General features: G+C 39.8%; 1 protein-coding gene across 2 annotated transcripts in view; it reads left to right on the top strand.

The window, feature by feature from the left end:
* The window catches only part of ism1 (isthmin 1), an 89,360-nt gene that overhangs the window by 1,772 nt on the left and 65,592 nt on the right, over nucleotides 1–21,996 (top strand). The window lies entirely within an intron of this gene.

The raw sequence follows: 21,996 nt of genomic DNA, 5'->3' as shown, positions 1-21,996 counted from the left end.
AGAGATTCCAATAAACCAGGAGTTAGGAAAAAGTGTTGAGTAAATCTGTCAACTTTTGAAAATGCAGTATGGTATGTCATTGGTAGTCTTTTTCCCCTAAATATTGAAATATATATGCAGAATCTTTCCCAAACTATCAAGTCAACTCAAACTAAAGTGCTTCTAATCAGGATGAAAGTGTATGGAAACACAGTGGTGGGAAAATGGCTTGAGAGAGTTCGGAGAAGATAGTTGAAAAGCATCATAAAGCAAACATGATTCAATTTGGTAATTGTTGACTTGTCTTATTCAAAGTGACATTGCTCTTGCCATGCTTCAATGGAATGGTTTTGCGGGCATCTTAAACAAACTTTATTTTAAACCTCCCTCCCACTTTTTTAGTGCAGTTCTCAAACATGGGTTTCTGTGCCGTCACCGCAGTTCTAGCAGAACCAAAGGCAGTACACTCTGGGTGTTGTAATATCCCAGAGTTTCATTCCACTGGGAACCAGCAAAATCTAAGCATTGAATTTAGTGCATGTTTGCTCCAGGATGCGTCCAAACGTTCTGAAATGATGCAACCCACCGTCCAATATTAATGGCAGGGAGCATCAAAAATACAACATGGCTGTGAGTTTGAAAGGTGGGTGCTTGTGAGACTGTTTACCAATATTGGGCTCTGGTTTCATGGTGTCAATTGAATCAATTAGTAGATGCTTCACAAAGGTGCATGGACAACTAGTGAAACACCTCACTTAGCACAGTGGCAGGTTTCCAACCAACGTGGCACAATGATAGTTGAAACAACTACTCAGTCACAACAGATTTGGATAACTGAAGGTGTAATTAAAACAAAAAAAACTGGAGCAGAACAAATATAGAATGCCTTGCAGCATTCATTAAAAACACAGGGTGCTTCAGAACAGTACCCTTTGCATTTCAGAAGTAACAAATGCATATATAAGTATTTCAGTTGAATGGTCTGGTGAATAATGGTCACGCTCTTTTAAAGATGCTCTTAAATCTAGGTTTTAATTAACATTCTGTGTGGCAGATAAAGCCAAAACCACAATAATTACAGCATAATGTGTACAGGTCGCAGAAACATTACTATAACATCCATTGGCATCAGTGTTTCTGTATATTTGAGTAGTATGTTTCATGATAGATGGTATCAATAAATTGAAAGAATCTTAGTTGCATTTACCCCAAGGAATACAATTAGGGGTAGAAAAAGAAAACGTAGCTTTTCTACTTTCCCAAAAACTTTTTGAATAATACATCTTTCGTACTATTGCATGTTCTGTTTATAATCGTAATGTGGTCAGGTTTATGTCCTAAACTTGAAACATGAGCCATTTTTGACAGGTGGGATCTCATCATTACAAGGATCTTAGTGTGGTTGGTGCTGATGTGGGGTGTAGAAGTAAAATTTTCATCTTCTCTATCCAGTGACCTCTGCACATGTGGGTACTATGGTGAAATATACAATTGTGCTGCCTTTCACGTTCAGAAAGACAATTCAAAGCTTACACATGAAGAATAATCGGTGAGCTATCAGTATTTGTTGGAATTGTGCATTACTATTAGATTGGTAAGGCAAGGAAAAATATTGTGATGTTCCAGGATAAATACAGAACCTTCATTAAAAAAAAATGTTGTAATAGGGCCTCATTGCCAAGTGTATAAATTCATATGGTGCTGTAATGTCCTTGGTAAACTTCTGCCAAATTTCTTTGCATGCTATAGGGTGAGTTGTGTTGTGTTGCACACTTTGAGGTCACCCACTGAATAACTGTGGGGAAGAAATCAAAAACACAGAATTTAAAACAAAATATTACCATACTTCCATGAAGAGCATCTAAAAGTAGACAATTCATTTGAAAGAGTGATTCAGATTTACACATTTATTTTTAAACTGCATAAGGTTTAATTGAGTAATTTGTAATACATAAGATTAAAAATCACACATAATGAGTCGGTATTACGTATTCCATATTCTTAACTTTACCCGTATGTTTAGAGTTTTATTACTGGCTTTATATTTGCAATTTATGGCAGCCCAAAGTCTTGCTAGTGAGAGATTGAAACCAACGTATTCTTAATATTTTGTTTTTTTACTACCCTTGGTTACTAATTAATATTGGCATTGACTTTTGTAACTACACCAGTTACAAAATATCCAAATAATATTGCCAACAAAATGCACCATTAAATAATTGGTAATACAGCTTTCTCTTTGACATAGCTTCTAAATTTTTAAAAAATCTTCTGTTTGGTAATAAAATTTTCCAGTTTGACACATGACAGTATAAAGACCAGGATTTATCTCTATCCAATAATTAACACACAATTTAAGAAAAAGTAATGTGAATTACCTTAAATATTGTATTTTAACAAGATCATGCTGCACATTTGTAAAATTACATCATATTGTGTATATTTTAATGAGATCCATAATTTAGCATGGGATGAGAAAATTAAATTAAGATGACTAATGGAGTTTTACACTTTCAATAGCTGGCGATAGTGGAAGTTTGTTAGAAATTGACCTGCAATACAGCAGAGACTACACTACAAAAACCTTAATTGGCTCTGAGGACTTTGAGATAGCCTTGGGTCATGATTGTCACTACAGAAACATGACATTTATTTTAACCAAAAACGCATAACTCTTCCCCATTCTTCCCTTCATCTGTTAATTTTTATATGGACATTGCCAAAATTTGGATTTTCCACCACCTTCCACCCTTACCCCTATTTGTCTTCTATTTTCTTATCCCCACATTCTGTTTTCATTTTCTCCTATAGGGGTGTAGATAGGGGAGCAATGTGGTATTGAGATAAAAGGTAAAATATCTTACTAAATGGCAGAATAAATATGAGGGATTGAACTGGCTGATCATGCTGTATCTTATGTTCTTATGTTATATTCCTGTCTTAAAAGCATAAACCCTTGTTGTAGTGTGAATTTTCATACATGCTGGTGGACTCCTGGTACCTCTCCCACTTTATATCATCACTGTGTCTTTTCAATTTGCTCAGCTCTTGGAGAATTGCACACTTCGCAGAAAAGATATTTGGTGATGATAAGTCAAGGACATTTTGCACTTTCAGTCAGTACAAATTTGTGGTAAAAGTAACTGCAGTTATATTGCACCTTGCATGATCTCAGAACAGCCAAAATAGCTTTCAAATGAAGTATTTTTGAACCCTTACAATCATATCATAACTTTTCCTCCATTTTCACAGTAACTATGCTTCAAAAGTTTGACTAATGAGGGTTTTATGGCACCCCAAGTTCATAAAAGGTGTGATATAAATTCAACTCTTTCTTTAAGATAAAATTGCATTTTTAGGCACTTGAGTGGAGTATTATTGGACAAAATATGACACCAAGACAAGTGAGTAGGCTTTGGGACAGATGAGCTACAGCTTGTTCAAAGAGCTGTGTTTTTTTTTAAGATAATGCAGGAGCTATAATATTTCAATTGCTGCTTTGATTCTGTTCAGTCCAGAGCAGAGCCCTGGGACTTCGTGTAGCTCATTATCATGCCACGTAGTGGATTTAATCATTAAGCCATAAGGAAGCACTGTAAATGTATTTGATACTGCCTTCAGGAAAAATAAGGTACCATCAAATATCATTCTGCGATTTGGTGTAATTTGCATGAAATCTGTGAATTAGAACTGCATCTGATGATTTTAGTTTATTTATCACAAAAATATCAGTACAAGCAATCCTCCCTGCTCTCAACCCCCATGTTCAGAGGACAGTAATCTGTCCAGAGTACCCCATAAGAGCAAAAAAAAAGTGGTAAGCAGATGTGTTGAAATAGCTTGTGTTCATTTGTTGTGGAAATTCTCCTACGTCATATTCTAATTAGTGGGTCTTGTCTTTTCCTCTTTGAAAGTTTATTCTGAGAGAATGTTGAAAGCTTAAACCCACATCAGGCAACAATAATAATTAACAAAGTGGAAAATGCTGGAACTACTCAGCAGGTCAGGCAAACTTGGTACAGCGAGAACAGTGTAAAAAGTTCAAGTTCAAGTTTATCAGCATCTGACTGTACATATATACAACGAAACAAAACAATGTTTCTCTTGAGCACAGTACACCCTCAAAACATAAATCACACACAGCACTTTAACCAAAGTATTACCATAAATAAGTTAACATGTAGTGTGCAGCACAGGTAAATATTAAACAGTAAACAACTTACCGTCCTAGTGATGAGACCCCAGTCATGGCAGGTCTCACAGCCAGAAGGAAAAAAAAACTATTACCCAGTCTGGCATTCCTAGTCCCAATGTTTCTGTACCTCCTTCCTGGCAATTTTGGGTCGAAGAGATAGTGGGATGGGTGTTGGGGATCCTCGACAATGCTTCAGGCCGTTTGTCTACTACGCCTCCGGTAAATGTCACAAATGGCAGAGGGAGACCCCAGTGATCTTCTTGGCAGTTTTTATATCCTCTATAGGTTCTTGCTGTCCAATGCCTTGCAGTTTCCATACCACACAATAATGCAGACAGACAGGACACTCACACTGGTGTTCCTGTAGAAAGTTGTTTGAATGGGGTCGGAGAGCTTTGCACACCTCAGCCTCCCAGAAGGAAAACTTCAAATCAATGACCTTTCATCAGAACTGTCCGTAGTCAGATACAAAGAAAGTTTTTCAGATGCAGGGATAGGAGAGGAGAGGAGAGGGGAGAAGATGATGGCAATTGAAGGATAAATATTAGACAATATACTTGCACTTCCCGCACAATGTTTTCTTTTACACTTTAACATCTCATCTGAGTCAAGACATCTTTGTCAGTGCAGCACTCCCTCTGTATTGCACAGTATACCAATCAAGATCTTCCTCACAGGGCTCTGTAGTAGGACATTAAGCCACAACCTCTTCACCCAAAACAAGACTACCATCATCTGATACCTTGTGACTTCTCAATGCAAAGAAAATATGATTGAGAATTCAAGCAATGTAATCCATATCCTCTGTGTGGCAGTGACCACCACTTGTAGGTTTGCTAGTTTATTGGGTTAAGCTTCTATTAAATTACGATATCTAATATAGCTAGAAAGAGTAATTTTGGATATTTATTTAATAAAATAAAGACAGACACACTTTCAATTTGTGACAGTGCATGGAATCATACTCATCACACAGCATGTGAAAGTTCTCCACAGATCTTCTGCCATAAAGGAATCTTTCAGCACTTACAGATACTGGTAACATTCTTTCTCAATTGTGGAAAGCCGTGAAGTTCTCGGACCCAGTCTAAGCGCAGTCACAAACTTAAACTCTTGAAAGTGCAACACAATGCAACTGTGCAAACGTCAAACATCTCCACAGTTAAATATTATTCACGCATATTCATAGCTACTTAGATTTTCATTCACTGGGGCACTGAATGGGAAGAAACTTGAAGCTGAGGACAAAACCTAAGACTGAGATATGTACAGCAGAGCATGGAATGAAAACTCCTGTATGGATAGTTAAAGATTGAGGGCTATTTTCCTGAGTTTATGAGATTAAGACAAATACTGAGACAAACCTAACATCACTGAAATTAAATATGCCGTAAGTGCCAGGAAATCGTTTACAGAATCACAGTCATAGAGAGATACAGGCCTCAGAAATGGCCCTTGGGTCCACCAGGTCTGTGCCAAAAATCAACCACTCATTGTTAAATTAATCCATTTTATTCTCCCCAGATTAGCCAACAATTCTCTCCATCAAATTCTATCACTTACCTACATACAAGGAGCAATTTACAACAGCCAATAAATCTGCTAACCCACTTCTTTTTGGAATGTTTGAGAAAATTGGAACACTCAGGGGAAATACCTGCGGTCACAGGGAGAGTGTGCAAGCATTGCACCAGAGTCAGGATTAAACCTGGACCACTGGCAATGTGAGGCAGTAGCCTCTTAGCAACACTGCCATCTTCAACTCACAAATGCACTTGTAGAACCTTAAGGTACAGCATAGAAGGAATCAAATCAGCCCATTGAGTCTATGCTATAAATAGTCTTCCATTTCTTTATTATTTGAAACAGAAGTTAAAAGTTTATTTTCTTTAAAAACAGCAACAATAAGAATCTTTCTCTCTCCGAGCCGGCACATCGACTACTCCAATCACCTTTTTAAAAAGTTTAATCACGATTTTTTTCAATGAAAGATACCTCAGATTTGGGTAGATAGTTGTTCTTATCTTCTCACTGTGGAGCATTGCTGAGCAAGATGAAGAATGGAGAAGTCTGGTCCTGTGCATCTCAATCCTTACCTTACCCTACATCCCATCTCCTTCATGTAGCCCAACTTAAGAACCTGACTGATTTTCCTCCCTGCATTTCACTGCCCAGTGAAGATCAATATGCCTATGGTAGAGAATAGATTGAATTGCATGCACTATTGATACTCAAGTACAAAAATTTGCTTTTGGTTGTAGCATTAAACTAATTACAAAGCCAGCAATCCATTTTCACTTTACTTCAGAGACTTTATCCTATTGGCAACAGGGGAATGTTGATTTTCTAGTGGTCATCTAATGTTCGTGAACAATGATGAATTTCTATTTCCTTGTGCTTAGGAGAAAGCAATGGCCAAAACCTTAGTTAATACCTCTTGTTATATCTTCACTTACCTCTCACCATGTTATCTTCTCAATCACTTGTGCAATATTCTCATTAGCCAACCTTTCGCACAGTAGCTATTATATTATGCCCAGGATAATGGACTCACAGGACCCCATCCCTGGGAGCTGAATGCTTTGTTTTTTTTTTGAAAAGTAAAGCAAGATCATTTCCCCTCATTTCTTAGCAGTAAGCACTCAAGAGAGCAAAGCTCTTTCAAGCAAAGGAGGTTCAAAATCATGAATGGCTTTGGTACAGTTAAAAAAAAACTGTTTCTGGTGATAGAGGAATCAATAACTCAAGGAGACAAATTACTAAATGGGCCCAAGGTTACATGAAGAAACAATAAAATGTTTGTGATCAGGAATGTTTTTCCTGAAAGTTTGATCAAGGCTGGTTCTGAAGCAACATTCAACAAAAGAATTGGATAATGTTCTGTTTATTTATTTTGTGATCAGGCATCACTGACAAGGCCTGTGCTTCTTTACCCTCAATCCTAATTGAGAAGATGGTGGTGAGCCTCTTTTGTGAACTACTACAGTTGTCTGCGGATGGGGAAGTTTTCCAAGATTGAGACCCAGAGGTGATGAAGGACAGGTGATATGTTTTCAAGTCAGGAAGGTGTACAATTTGGAGAGGAAACTACAGGCAGTAGAATTCCCATTGCCTCTGCTGCCATTGACATTCCTGATGGTTTTGCAAGATGCAGGTGGTGCAACCAAGGAGTGTTATTTGTAGATGGTGTACACTCTGTGCTGTTAGAAGAGAGAATGAATGTTTAGCATATGCCACTCGTGCAGACTGCTTTCTACTGGATGGAGTAGAGCTGTTTCAAGTTGCAACTGCTCTCACCCTCTACTTCCTCAGAAGTCTACAGAGGTTCGGTATGTCATCGAAAACCTTGGTAAACTTCTATAGAAGTGTGGTGGAAAGTGTGCTGACTTGCTGCATTACAGCCTGAGATGGGAACACCAATGACTTTAAGTGGAAAATCCTACAAAAAGTAGTGGACTGAGCCCAGTACATCGTGGGTAAACCCCTCCCGACCACTGAGCTCATCTACATGAAACATTGCAGTAGGAGAGCAGCATCTATTGTCAAATATCCTCACCACCCAGGCCATGCTCTTTTCTCGCTGTTGCCATCCGGGAGAAGGTAAAGGTGCTCCAGGACTCGCACTACCAGGTTCAACAACAGATGACCCTCAGCCATCAGGCTGTTGAACATAAAGGGATAACTACACTCATTTAAGGACTCTGTTATCTTGTTATTTCATGCTCATTATTTATTGCTATTTATTTATATCTGCATTTGCACAGTTAGCTTACAGTTAACAGTTCCTGATGTTTACAGTTACTGTTCTATAGATTTGCTAAGTGTACCCGCAGAATAAGAATCTCAGGGTTGTAGGTGGTGACATGTATGTACTCTAATAATAAATTTTACTTTGAACTTGGGAATATTCTACTAAACTCCAGATTTCGTCCTTGTAGATAGTAGAAAAGCTGTAGTAGTAATGGGTACCCAGACTGCTTAATGGAAGAATTTGGAATATCTTGTGGAAAGAGCAGGGGAGGCCGGGCAGAAATGCAGGAATATTGGATGATTTATTTCTGCATTTGTTGTATCATTCTAGATCCTGCACTTTTTTCAGAAGTTGTTCTGGCACAGACAATTAATTTTAAAAAGAGAAAATAAATAAACATTCAAAACTAGTTGCAATGGATGTTTAAGGAGTGGATAAAGCAGTGGATTATTTTTGAACAGTTTCAGCATTGATTTTGTCAACTCAGCGAACCAACTGGCCTTTCTCAATACTGCAATTATAGTTGCAACACTTCCGTTAAGAAAATAATAAAAGCTTGAATCCAGTTAGACTTGTTCCCTAATGTGAAAGATTGGCATTAAACCCCAACACCATCTCTAGCCTATTCCTGCCCATGAAATCGCAATCAGGGATCATTCATTCCTTCCACCATCATGCTCAAAGCTGGAATTGACATAATAATTATTTTACTTAGTACTTTATTTCAGACCCTAGACTATGTAAAATAATGTTGTGTTATTTCTTTTGAGATATTCTTCCAGGCCTCCCTGTATGCAGTGAGTTGTACACATTTTTTAAGCTAAGGATGTGCCTTTGTACGGCCTCCAGATGTATGTCCCAACGTGGTTCACAGTGAGTGAAGTACAAGTCACTGTAGTAATGTGGGAAACACAACAGTCAGTTTGAACACTCCCACAACAGCAATGTGATAATGATCATTTAATCTGTTTAGTGATGTCAATTGAAGGAAATGTTGGCCAGGCCACTTGGATAATTCCCCTGTTCTCATATCATTGCAAGTTACTGTCACAGAGATTACACCATTGTGAGTTGCTTGATCTGAAATAAACAGATGTAATAATGTAATCCAAGAATGTGTTGTAGGTGCATGGGTCTTGAATGAGAATGAGGTTGGATGTGTTTTTTTTATGTCTCCTGTGTTAAAATGTTTTACTTTAGTTCAGTAATCCATACCATTCCCAATTCAACAATGGCATAATTACAACAGTCTCATCCCCACCGATTTGCCCCTCTCTGCAACCTCCTCTTAAATGATAACCTGCCAATATCTTGAGTCCTGATGAAGAGTCTCAGCCCGAAACAATGACTGTACTCTTTTCCATAGATACTGCCTCCAGCATTTTGTGTATGTTGCTTGGATTTCCAGCATCTGCAGATTTTCTTTTGTTTGTGATTGGACTCCCAATATCTTTGTGGTGTTCCAATTCAGTCCTGTTGTAATTCCCTGATTTTAATTACTCCATCATTGGCGGTTGGTTCTTCAGTTGCATTTGCCCTCAGCTCTGGAGTTGGTCGCTGTTCCTTCCCACCCTCTTCACCTGATCCTCTTTTTGAAAACCTCCGCAAAACTCTATTTTGTTTGTCTGTCTCAGTATTTCCTTGCATAGTTTGGTGTCAAACTGTTTATGAAAATGTTCCTGTAAAGTGCCTTTGGGTGGTTCCCTGTGCTGAGGACAAGTTATTATTGTTGAGAAGCTCCAGCATGGCCAATGCTTGTGAATTATAGCAGAGGTAAGGGTGATTATTTTTTAAAATCAAACTTCAGTTTTTCTAATTTCGTGAGGTCTATCTTAGGTGCAGGAACTTATTACATGATGAATTATTATTCCAATTAATTAAGTGTATTTAAAAGACAGTTAATTTTAAAACTGTGCTAAAGTGATATTGTCTGCAGTTACATACAGAAAAATAACACATTTTTATAGGAGAATGATTGCAACAATTTTACCTGTTGCTGAGAACTTCATGAGTTTAAGGAATAGTAGAATGGGCAAATAATAATTATCACACAAGAACTTAATAACATCAGGAATAAGCTATATAGCTCCTTTAGCCTCTTTTGCTTTTCAATATGATTATGCTTTCTTGATTCACTGGTAAAAATACTCTTATAATGTTACTTGTTAAGGAACTCCAGGATTGGCGGCAATGATTGTCCAAGCGACATAGATGACAATAAGATTTTTCTCCCAAATGAGCTCAAAGCCTTCTAAGCTCACTTTGACCATCAAAACATGGAGGTACCTTCACAAACTCCTACAGTCCCCCACATCCCTGTGATTTCAGTCTCTGAGGCTGACATGAGAGCATCCTTCAGTGGGGTGAATCCACAGGGAGGAGCTGGCCCACATGAGATAGCTGTCTGAATACTAGAGAACTGTACTGATCAACTGGTGGGAGTGTTCACTGATATCTTAAACCTCTCACTTCAGTAATCTGAGGTACCCTAATGCTTGGTTGAGTGAGCTCAGCCTTTTCTCCTTGGAGTGACAGAGGATGAGAGGTGACCTGATAGAGGTGTATAAGATGATGATAGGCATTGATCATATGAATAGTCAGAGGCTTTTTCCCAGGGCTGAAATGACTAACATGAGAGGGCACAGTTTTAAGGTGCTTGGAAGAAGGTACAGAGGAGATGACAGGGGTAAGCTTTTACACAGAGAGTGGGGAGTGCATGGAATGGGCTGTCGACAACGGTGGTGAAGGCGGATACGATAGGGTCTTTTAAGAGATTCCTAGACAGGTACATGGAGCTTAGAAAAATAGAGGGCTATGGGTAACCCGAGTAATTTCTAAAGTAAGTACATGTTCAGCACAGCATTGTGGGCTGAAGGGCCTGTAATGTGCTGTAGGTTTTCTATGTTTCTGTGCTTCAAGCAGGCTTCAATTATACCAGTGCCCTAGAAGAATGTGGCAACCTGCCTCGATGACTATCATCCAGCAACATCAACATCCACAGTGATGAAGTGCTTTGAGAGGTTGGTGATGTAACATATCAACTCCTGCCTGAGAAGTGACTTGGATCTCCTCCAGTTTTCCTAACAGTCCACAGCAGATGTAATTTAATTGGCTCTTTACTCATCCTTGGGATATATGGACAACAAAGATGCAGACATCAGGATGCTCCTTATCAGAATCAGATTGATTATCGCCGGCATGTGTCACGAAATTTGTCAACTTAGCAGCAGCAGTTCAATGCAATACATAATATAGAAGAAGAGAACAAAAAAACAATAATAATAATAATAAATAAGTAAATAAATTACAGTATACCTATACTGAATAGATTAGAAATCGTGCAAAAAGACAGAAATAATATATATTTAAAAAGTGAGGTAGTGTTCACAGGTTCAATGTCCATTTAGGAATTGGATGGCAGAGGGGAAGAAGCTGTTCCTGAATCACTGAGTGTGTGCCTTCAGGCTTCTGTATCTCCTACCTGACAATATCACTCATCAGCCAAATCAAAGGTGCTGACAAGTCAGCCTATAGGAAGGAGACTGAAAATCTGGTTGAGTGACCAGACAACAACAAGTTCTTCAAGGATGAGTAAAGAGCCAATGAAATGGCATTTGTTGTGGTTCTGTTGTGCCAGTAGACAAACTGGAGCAGATCCAAGTCACTTCTCAGGCAGGAGTTGAAATGTTACTCCACCAACCTCACCAAGCTCTCAAAGCACCAAGACCAAGGAGCTGATTATTGACTTCAGGAGGAGGAAACCAGAGGTCCATGAACCAGTCCTCATTGGGACATCAGAAGTAGAGAGGGTCAGCAACTTTAAATTCCTCAGTTTTATCATTTCAGTGGATCTGTGCTGGGTCTAGCATGTAAGTGCAATAATGAGGCAAACATGACAGCGCCTCTGCTTCCTTAGAAGTTTGCAAAGATTCGACATGACATTTAAAACTTTGACTAACTTCTGTAGATGTGTGAAGGAGAGGTTATTTACTGGTTGCTTCTCAAACTTTGACTAACTTCTATAGATATGTGGTGGAGAGTGTATTGACTGACTGCATCACAGCCTGGTATGGAAATACCAATGCCTTTGAATGGAAACTCCTGCAAGAAGTAGCAGAAACTGCCCAGTCCATCACGGGTAAAGGCTTCCCCAACATTGAGCACATCTACGTGGAGGTCGTTGTAGGATAGCAGCATCTGTCATCAATGGCCCCCACCACCCAGGCCGAGTTCTCTTCTCACTGCTGCTTTTAGGATGAAAGTACAGGAGCCTTAGGACTCTCACCACAAAGTTCAAGAGCAATTATTCTACTGAGCCATCAGGTTCTTGGACCAGAAGGGATAACTTCACTTGCCCCGTAACTGAACTGTTCCCACAAGCTATGGGATCACTCACAAGGACTCTTCGTCTTTTGCTCTTGATATCTATTGCTTGCTTATTTGCTTATATGTTTATTTGTTTGTTTAGTGTATTTGCATAGTTTGTTGTCCTTTACACATTGGTTGTTTATCCATCCTGTTGGATGCAGTCTTTCGTTGATTCTATTATGTTTCTTGGATTTACTGTGTATGCCCGCAAGAAAATTATTATCAGGATTGTATATGGTGACATATATGTACTTTGTTAATAAATTTACTTTGTAAGGTTATTTCCAAATAATGCTGTTGTGGTACTTGGAGAGGAACCTGCAGCTGGGGGGTGTTCCCATGTGCCCTCCTTGGTAAACAATCAAAAATTTGTCAATCTCACCTATGAAAGTGTTCGATGATCCTGGGGTCCAAACAAAGATTCTTGACCCAGTAGAAGATGAAATTCCTCCTGATCTCTTTCTAAATGGGTGACCTCATATTCTGAATTAATCCCTCTGGCTCCAGATTTGGCCTGAGATGGAAATATGCTCTCTTCATCTACCCAGTTAAGGCCCATCAGAATTTTACATTTTGAACAAGATCACCTCTCATTCTTATAAACTCCTCTGAGCGTAAGCCCAGACTGGTTGACCTCTTCTCAAACCCTTCATTGTTACAGTTATACAGCACCTTTCACAAGACCATAAGATATATAGGAGCAGAAGTAGGCCATTCGGCCCATCGAGTCCGCTATCCCATTCAATCATGGGCTGATCCAATTCTTCCAGTCATCCCCACTCCCCTGCCCTCTCCCCATACCCTTTGATGCCCTGGCTAATCAGGAACCTATCTATCTCTGCCTTAAATATACCCAATGACTTGCCCCCACAGCCACTCGTGGCAACAAATTCCACAGATTTACCACCCTCTGACTAAAGTAAATTCTCTGCATCTCAGTTCTACATGGACGTCCTTCAATCCTGAAGTTACGCCCTCTTGTCCTAGAATCCCCTACCATGGGAATGGTACAGCCTTGGGTTGTACAAAAGCATTTTGTAGAACTCCATGTGCTTATCTTCTTTACCTCCAACCCCTACCCCTACACCTCTTACCTCACCACTATTCAGAATCCTGAACAGTCCTTCCAAGTGAGGTGGTGCTTCACCAGTAAATCTGTCGCTGTCATTTATTGCACTTGGTGCTGCTAGTGTGGCCTCCTCTACATCAGTGAGGCCTGACACGGATTAGGGGTTGCGTACCTTTGTTCTATCTGCTGCAGAAGCCGGGATCTCCCGCTGGCTGCCCGCTTCAATTCCTCTTTCTAATCCCACACCAATATGTCTATCCATGGCCTCCTCTACTGACACAATGAGGCCAGCCACAGGTTGGAAGAGCAACACCTCATATCCCATCTTGGTAGTCTCCAGCAAGAACAGCATCAACATTCATTTCTCTGGTAACTACTATTTTCATTCCTCTCCCACTTTAATTTTTCTTGTTCCTATGACCCCTTCAACCCTTCTCTTCCCCTCCCCCTCCCCCTCCCTCAAAACCAACCCACCGCCTTCTTCTGGTTAACCACCTCCTTCCTTTTATTCCATGGTGTAATGTCCTCTCCTATTAGGTTCCTCCTTCATCCTTTTGCCTTTTCCACCATTCATTTCCCAGTTTCTCACATTGTTCCTTTTCATTATCCTCCCTCCACAAATTGGTTCATCTTTTACCTACTACAGTATGCTTCTTCACCTTCCCTTAGCTTTTTATTCTGGCTTTGCACTCTTCCTCTCCAGTCTTGATGAAGGGTCCTGGCCCAAAATGTTGACATCATTTCCCTCCATACATGCTGCCTGACCTGCTTAGTTCCTCCAGTATTTTGTGTGTGTTCTATTCATCTACATGTGTTAACAAGTTCTATAAATGACTTGTCATTTACAGTAGCTCTGTTCCCCTTCGCCCGCAGAATGAAGCATTGCAACCCATTAATTTCTCCTTTCAATGCACAATTGTTAATTCCTCTGCCTTCCTTTTCTGATCTTTAAGAAGGCATGCTGTAGGCCTGGTGGCTTATGTAGCGATTCTCAGATTAGATCTGGTTTGTGACACGGTCAAAGGGAGGTACGTGTTTCATGGGGTTACAGAATGATGCCCTGAGGAGTGGGACAGATCACATAGCAACCTCTAGAAATATGGCAGAGTCTCTCATACACACACACACACACACACACACACACACACATGGCTGGCAGATTTGAGATGAGAATTCAGTGGTACTTGCAACCATAGTAGCAGAAAGTTTATTAACTCTCAAGTTACAGGAGTGCAACTTCATTTGAAAAGAAGTCTGTAAATACGTTCTTCCTTTTCCAGTCTCCAGCATTAGGTGACGTGAAATTACCTTTCCGCTTACTGCCCTGAAATACACTTAATACAAATGTCTACAAGCTAGTTCATTTGCAAGCATCTCCTCCACAGTGAACATTACTGATAAAAGAGTGTTCTGACTTTGAAAGGTATGCACGGCAGGAATAGTAAAATGAAAATAAGTAAGAGAAAGTTAGCATGAAGCATAAATGCCAGCGTGAATGAAGTGGGGCGAATAACCCATTTCTGTGCTATAGAAATCACTATGGCTTCTGCCAATTAGAAGTGTGTTTAATTACCATTATGGCTTCAATTCAATCAATAGTTGAAATATACAGTATAACGTAATGTTCCTTGGTACAAACAATTTGGAGTGTGCTCAGAATGTAGCTATACTGAAATGCAGCCTATGGATGTTTGCCACAAATGTTAGAACATTTGTCAGTTCATTAAACAAATCATAGCTTTGAGTTCCAGAGGCTGGGTCCTTAGAATCTGCGTCACTCAATCATGTCACTTTTGTCTGTTCTTGGGCCAGCCTGTTCCTAATGCAGTTCCACATGAAAGTGAGTCACTTCATGGAGAGAGAGAGGACGCCATCTCCCTGACCTATTGCGTTAATGTTTTGTGATGGATGTTTGGAGCAAAATAAGCAGAGTTGAAATCTCTCTGTCCTTCCTGAACATGGGCCAGTCTGCAAGGAGCCACGAAAAATAAAAATAATTAAAATATTAAATAAAGCGATGTATTTTACATTGAACCAAACTGAGGTGCTGTTGGTATGTCTGCCTCTATGTGACAGAGGTTGACATTGCTGGCCACAGACAGTGAGGTATACATACTCAGCAGTGAGTGCCTCACTTAGTTGCTAATTATACCTATCCTACTTTCGGGGGGGTGGGGGGGCGGGCGTAGAACAGTGTGGACTCTGGAAATGACTTCTGCTTAACAAATGAATCATGCAATGCACAAAGGTTATGAACTCGGCATACAGGTTGAATTGGGAAAGTGATATGGACACAATAAGAATAATCACGTGCATTACTAATTTAAACAAAAACATGCAAACTGCTGTTTCAAAGGGTGTAAAATTGGTCATCTTGCTTTTCTGCCCAAACAAGGCTGTGCTCCTCAGGGGTGAGTTCGAAAAGAATGTTAAACTCAAGAGATTGGAATTGGAATAGGCCATTCGGCCCTTTGCGCATTCTCTGATGCGATTGTGGCTGCCCTTTTACTGCAGCACCACTTTCTCATTAGTTGTCATGATATCCAAAAATCCAACAACCTATGTCTTAAATATATTTGTCCTGAATTGAGAAACAAAATTCAGTGATAAACACACAAATAATTACAGCATACTTGTTCACATTTGGCCCACACAGTAGAGGTTGAATTTTTACCTAAAATACCTTGACACATAAACATGAGACAAAATGCTTTATAGCTTTACTTTTAAAGAACACTCATCCTAGTGATGTTGCAAACACAACATCCTGTTTGAATATTGCCACATCCCAGAAACAAGAGTAGGAGAACGTTATTTTTGTGAGGTTATGTAACTTCTGGCCAAAGAATGAGGTGGAACTTCCTAGTTTATCAGTGCAGTAATGCCATGGCATCTGTTTTGCACACCTGAGGAGACAATCAGGATGCGAGTTTAATATCTAATCTGAGAGGTGGTGTTTTCAACACTGTCATAGATACTCATGAGTGTTAAACCAGATTTATGTCCTCTCAAGTACCTAGGGGGAGGGTGGAATTGAATCTACGGCACTTTGCTTCAGAGGTGGGAATCCTACCCTTTTAACCCTGCCTAACGCTAACTAGCAGCAGCAACACCGATTTTCATTTCCACAGTACCTTTCATGTGGTAGAATGTCTCAAAGAATGTCTCACATGTTACTTTCAAACTAAGCTTGAAACTACATCACGTAAAAAGTCAGGAGGGCAGATGACCAAAGGCTTGATTAAAGGTAAGATTGAAGGAAAAGCTTCGCAGAGGAGAGAAAGGGACTAGAGAGGTTTCAGGAGGGATAGAACCTTGCTAGCCGGAAGGATATCTTTCAGTGGTGGAGTGATGGTCTTCTGGGGTGAATGGCCAGAAATGGAGCGATGCTAAAATCTCAAAGAATTATGGGATTAGTGTGAATCTCGGAGACAGGGAGAACCCATGGAAGGGGTTGAAACTTTAATATAAGGACACTGCTAAACTGTGAACCACTGAAGACCAGCAAGCAGTGGCGTAAAATCATGATAGGATCGCAGAAGAGTTTTGGATGATCACAGGTTTGTAGAGCATACAGTGAAGATGCTGTACATTCACTCATAATGTGAAAAGGAAATGGTAACCACATGAGGAAGGAACTTAGTTGTCTCCAGTTAATGAATGAAGTAGAAACTAACTGAACTAGTAATTAAATGCCAAACTAAACTGATCTCTTCTACCAATGAAATATCCATGTCCCTCTATTCCCTGTATATTCATGGGCTATATTTATATTTTCATGTTTGCTTGTAACATAAAAGGAGACCATTTGGCCCAAAAATTCTTTGCCAGCTCTGATCCCGTTCTCCCCATTTATTTTGCCATAACCCATTAACTCTTGCAGGCCTATTTACTCCCCTCTACAACCTGCCCGCACTCAGGGCAATTTATTGTAACCAAGGAGCTACCAACTAGGGGATGTGGGAGGAAACCAAAGCATTCAGAGGAAACCTACACGGTCACCTGGAGCAATCTCTGCGAGGTCTGAATCAAACACAGGTCTTGGGTGCTGTGAGGCAGCAGCTCTAAGTACTGTGCCACTGCCTTCATTGCATATTATCACACTGTCTTCCACCAAGACTTTCTCAATGGAGTGTATCTATGAAAGAGTAGCAAGCAGACTTAGAATAAAATGTTTGTTAGCTTCGAAGGTTACATGGTCCAATCCACCAAGCACTCACAATGCTACATACTGAAATACTCAAAGTGCATATAGTGTTACATAATGACATCTAAGGAATGCACCTTATTACATACTTTGTCGTAAGTCTGTATCACTGCTTAATCTCAAGAGTGTGCCCAATACACAATGCCAAATTGTAGTTCATGTAGTTGCCGATTCTGTGCACTAAAACAAATATCCTGGAATGTAAAAATGAAAGAAGTTGAGTCTCCTGAGCACAAAGGAGAAATTGCAGCGCCAATATATTTAAGACATAGGATCCCATTGAGACAGTATTTCTTCATGACAGAATTGTGTTTATATTATTGGCCATGGATTGGTGTAATGGTGCTGTGGGGGTAAATTATCCCAAGGTATTGTTCAGTGCCTTTGAAGCTACATTTGGGTTGTATATTTTTTATTTGTTACACGGAATCCCTTGAAGTGCAGAGCATCCCATGAGATTTAGAGTCAGCTAAAAATCCATGCAAGATGTTCGTTGCTAACTTTCATGAAGCAGTTTGCAGACTTGTGAAAGTGTACAGCAGTAATTCTGATGGATGCTTCTAATGGTGTACCAGTGTTTAAATAATTATTTCTTGTTGTTTTATTTGGCATTACCTAACCTTTGAGGAGCACGGTGCGGGAATTATACAGAAACAATGTTCTGAATACAGGAAATTATTTGTATATTATTTCATTCCACTTTGCAATGTTTAGATGAGCTTTAGACCACATCAATAGCATCACCAATGCCCACTGTTTCTTCCTCATTAACCACCCCTTCCAACCCTGCTTAAGCTCATTTACTGATCCCTCATCTACTTGAGAACTGACCACTCCAATACATTCTTGGCTGCTTTCTTTGTTCAGTCCTCTATAAACCAGGGCTTATCCAAAATCCTGTTGCATTAATGCTAACTCACACCAGACGATTCGTCATTACTGAGATGAAATATGTTCCTGGTTTAGCAGTCCTCGTTTAAAAAAAATTGTAATATTTTTCAAATCCTTCAATGGTCTTGCCCCTCTCTAATTCTGTAAACTCCTCCAGCCATTCATCCCAACAAGAATTTTGTCCTTCAGGATATTAACCTTAAATTCTGGCTTCGTGACCATCCGTGAACATCTCTCAGCAAGGAACTATCCATTAAGATCATGGAATTCATAGAAAATTTACCACAGATTTAAGGAGTATTCAGATGAGCACTTGAAATGCTAAGGCAGACAAGATTACAGGCTGAGAGCAGAAAAGTAGTAGTTTTGATGGCTAACATTGGGTACGATGAGCCAAGAGGTCTGTTTCCATGCTGTGTGACTCCTTGACATAATGACCTCTGACACTAGATGGAATTCACTTAACCCATTGCGTCTGTACTGGTCAAAAAAGAGAAACCCATCATTCTTATAAACCCCTCCCCTTTCCAATACTAGTTCCATATCCCTATGGGTCAGGGTTCTTCCAGTACAAATAAAGGTGCCATGTAAATGTCACGAAGGTTTCTGCCATTACCACCACACTTTCCCGTGCCGAGTTCCAAACCCCATCATCATCTTACAGAAATGTTATTTTCATCATTCCTCTAAACTTTCATCCAATCATTTTGAGTTTATCCCTCTTTTTTTGACCCATATGCAAAGAGTGCTTCCTGTTTTCTTCATCTGTCTGTGCCTCACAATTTTCTACACCCCAGTTTAGTCACCCCTAGTGTTCTCTGTTCCAAAGGGAACAACCATAGCTTATCCAGTCTTTCCTCATAGCTAAAATTTTCCAGTCTTGTCAACATCTTCGTAGATCTCCACTACACCCTCTCTGGTGTAATCATATATTCTTCCTGTAATGCAGTGACAAGAACTGCATACTTTGTCTATCCTGTGGTCTACCATATATTTCTGGCAAAAACCTTCCTGCTCTTGTATATTAGACCATGATTAATAAAGGAAAATATCCCCTAATTCTTTTTAATCAACTGTCCTTTTGCATCTAAGAATCTGTGATATTCTTGTCCATACTTGTTTGTTTATTATCCATTCCCTTGCTGTGTGGCACCTCTTCTTGCACCTCTCTAAATTAAATTTGCCACTTTTCTGCTCAATTGACCAGAGCATTGATATCTTCCTGGAGACCAAAGCTTTCCTCTACACAGCTAAATTAGAGTTGTAGAGTAATACAGTGTGGAAACAGTTCTCTTGGCCCAGCTGGTCCACACCAACCACGGCATCCATCCATTCATCCACATTCAATTCATGACCCTCCAAGCTCTTCCTTTCCCTGTCACCATCATCATCAGGTGCCATGCCCAGTTTGAGCTTTGACTGCCATGGCCCACACACTCCTGTTTTGAGTCAAGTGGATCAATTCATTGGTATTCATTTCCAGTTCTCTGGCTGCTGTCCCCATCATCATTTGTCTTTGTTTTCCTCTTGCTTTCTTCCCTTCAATCTTTCCCATACTTACCGTGCATTCTAACTCCTCTTTCCTAATCACATGTCCAATGAAGTTATGTTGCCTTTTCATGATTTCATACATTCTTTCTCTTTTTGTGCTTGTTCTGTTCATGACATCCTCATTAGATATTTGTTTCGTCCATGATATTCGTTGCATCCTTCTCAAAAACCACATCTCTGCTACTTCAATTCATTTCCTCATGTTACTAGATATTCTCCAACATTCTGAGCCATATAACATAACTGGATAAACGTAACATTTCAGTACTCTGAGGCGGGTTGTCATGCCTAGTTTAGTGTTGGTCAGTATACTCTTCATTCTCGTAAAGGTGTCTTTTGCCATCCCTATTCTTCTTTTGATGTCCATGTCGCACCTGCCATCTGATGTCACCCAGCTTCCTAAGTAGCAAAAGTTCTGTACTTGTTTTATGTCTTCCCCATTTATTTTCAGCCTGCAGATAGGATCCTCCTTCTTTTAGGATATCACCATACATTCTGTCTTTTTGCAATTGATAGATAGACCCATTTTTGCACTTTCTTCAACAATTATATCAATTAAGTTTTGTAGTTCGTCCTCCATACTTGCAATTAACACAGTGTCATCTGCATATCTGAAATTATTGATGTACCTATCCAAATATTTCAAGTGTTACAAGCATACCCTTCTCAACCACTTCCTCTGGCAGCTCATTCCATGTACTCACTACTCTCTGTGTGACCTCCCAGGTTTCTTCTAAATATCTCTCTTCCTATATTATTTCAATAAGATCATAACACATAGGGGCAGAATTAGGCCATTCCATCATTCCTGATTTATTATCTCTCTCAACCCCATTCTCTTGCCTTCTCCCTGTAACCTTTGACACCTTGACTAATGAAGAACATATCAACCTCTGCTTTAAATCTACTCAATGAATTAACCTCCACAGTCACCTGTGGCAAAGAATTTCACATATTCTCTACCCTCTGGCTAAAAAGATACCTTCTCATCTCTGTTCTAAATGGACATTCCTCTAGTCTGAGGCAGTGTCCTCTGGTCCTAGATTCACCCGCTACAGGAAACATTATCCCTACATCCATTCTATCCAGACCTTTCAGTATTTGATAACCCTTTGTTAACCCTTTCATTCTGGAATCACTTGTGAACCTCCTCTGGACCTTCTCCAAATGCCAGCACATCTTTTCTTAGAAAAGGGGTCCAAAACTGCTCACAATACTGGGTGTGGTCTGAGCAATGCCTTATAAAGCCTCAGCATTACATCCTTGCTCTTGTATTCTAGTCCTCTCAAAATGAATGCAAACATTGCATTTGCCTTCCTTACCACTGACTTAACCTTTAGGGAATCCTGCCTGCAAAGTCCCTTTGCACCTCAGATTTTTCAATTTTTTCCCCACTTAGAAAATAGTCTACACCTTTATTCCTTCTACTAAAGTGCATGGTCATACAATTCCCTGAACTATATTCGATCTGCCACTTCTTTGCCCCTTCTCCCAATGTTTGCCTTTCTGCAGACTCTCTACTTCCTCAACACTATTTGCCCCTCCACCTATGTTTGCATTGGCTGCAAACATAGCCACAACGCCATCAATTCCATCATCCAAATCATTCACATAACATGGAAAGAAGCGGTCCCAATACCAACCCCTGTGGAAAACCACTAGCTATGGCGGCCAACCAGAAAAGGCCCCTTTTACTTCCACTCTTTGCCTTCTTCCAGTCAGCCAATCTTCTATCCATGCCGTTATCTTTCCTGTCGTATGATAGGTTCTTATCTCGTAAAGCAGTCTCATGCGTGGCAACTTGTCAAAGGTCCTCTGAAAACCCAAGAAAACAACATCCACTGACTCTCCTTTGTCTATCCTATCTGTTATTTCCTCAATGAATTTCAACAGATTAGTCGGCAAGATTTCCACTAAAGGAAACCGTGTTGACTTTGGCCTATTTTATCACGTGTCTCCATTTACCCTAAAACTTCATCCTTAAT

Source organism: Mobula birostris, chromosome 8 (assembly GCF_030028105.1).
Source record: "Mobula birostris isolate sMobBir1 chromosome 8, sMobBir1.hap1, whole genome shotgun sequence".
Taxonomy (NCBI): Eukaryota; Metazoa; Chordata; class Chondrichthyes; order Myliobatiformes; family Myliobatidae; genus Mobula; species Mobula birostris.
The sequence above is the reverse complement of the archived record's forward strand: the minus strand, read 5'-3'. Positions and strand labels throughout refer to the sequence as shown.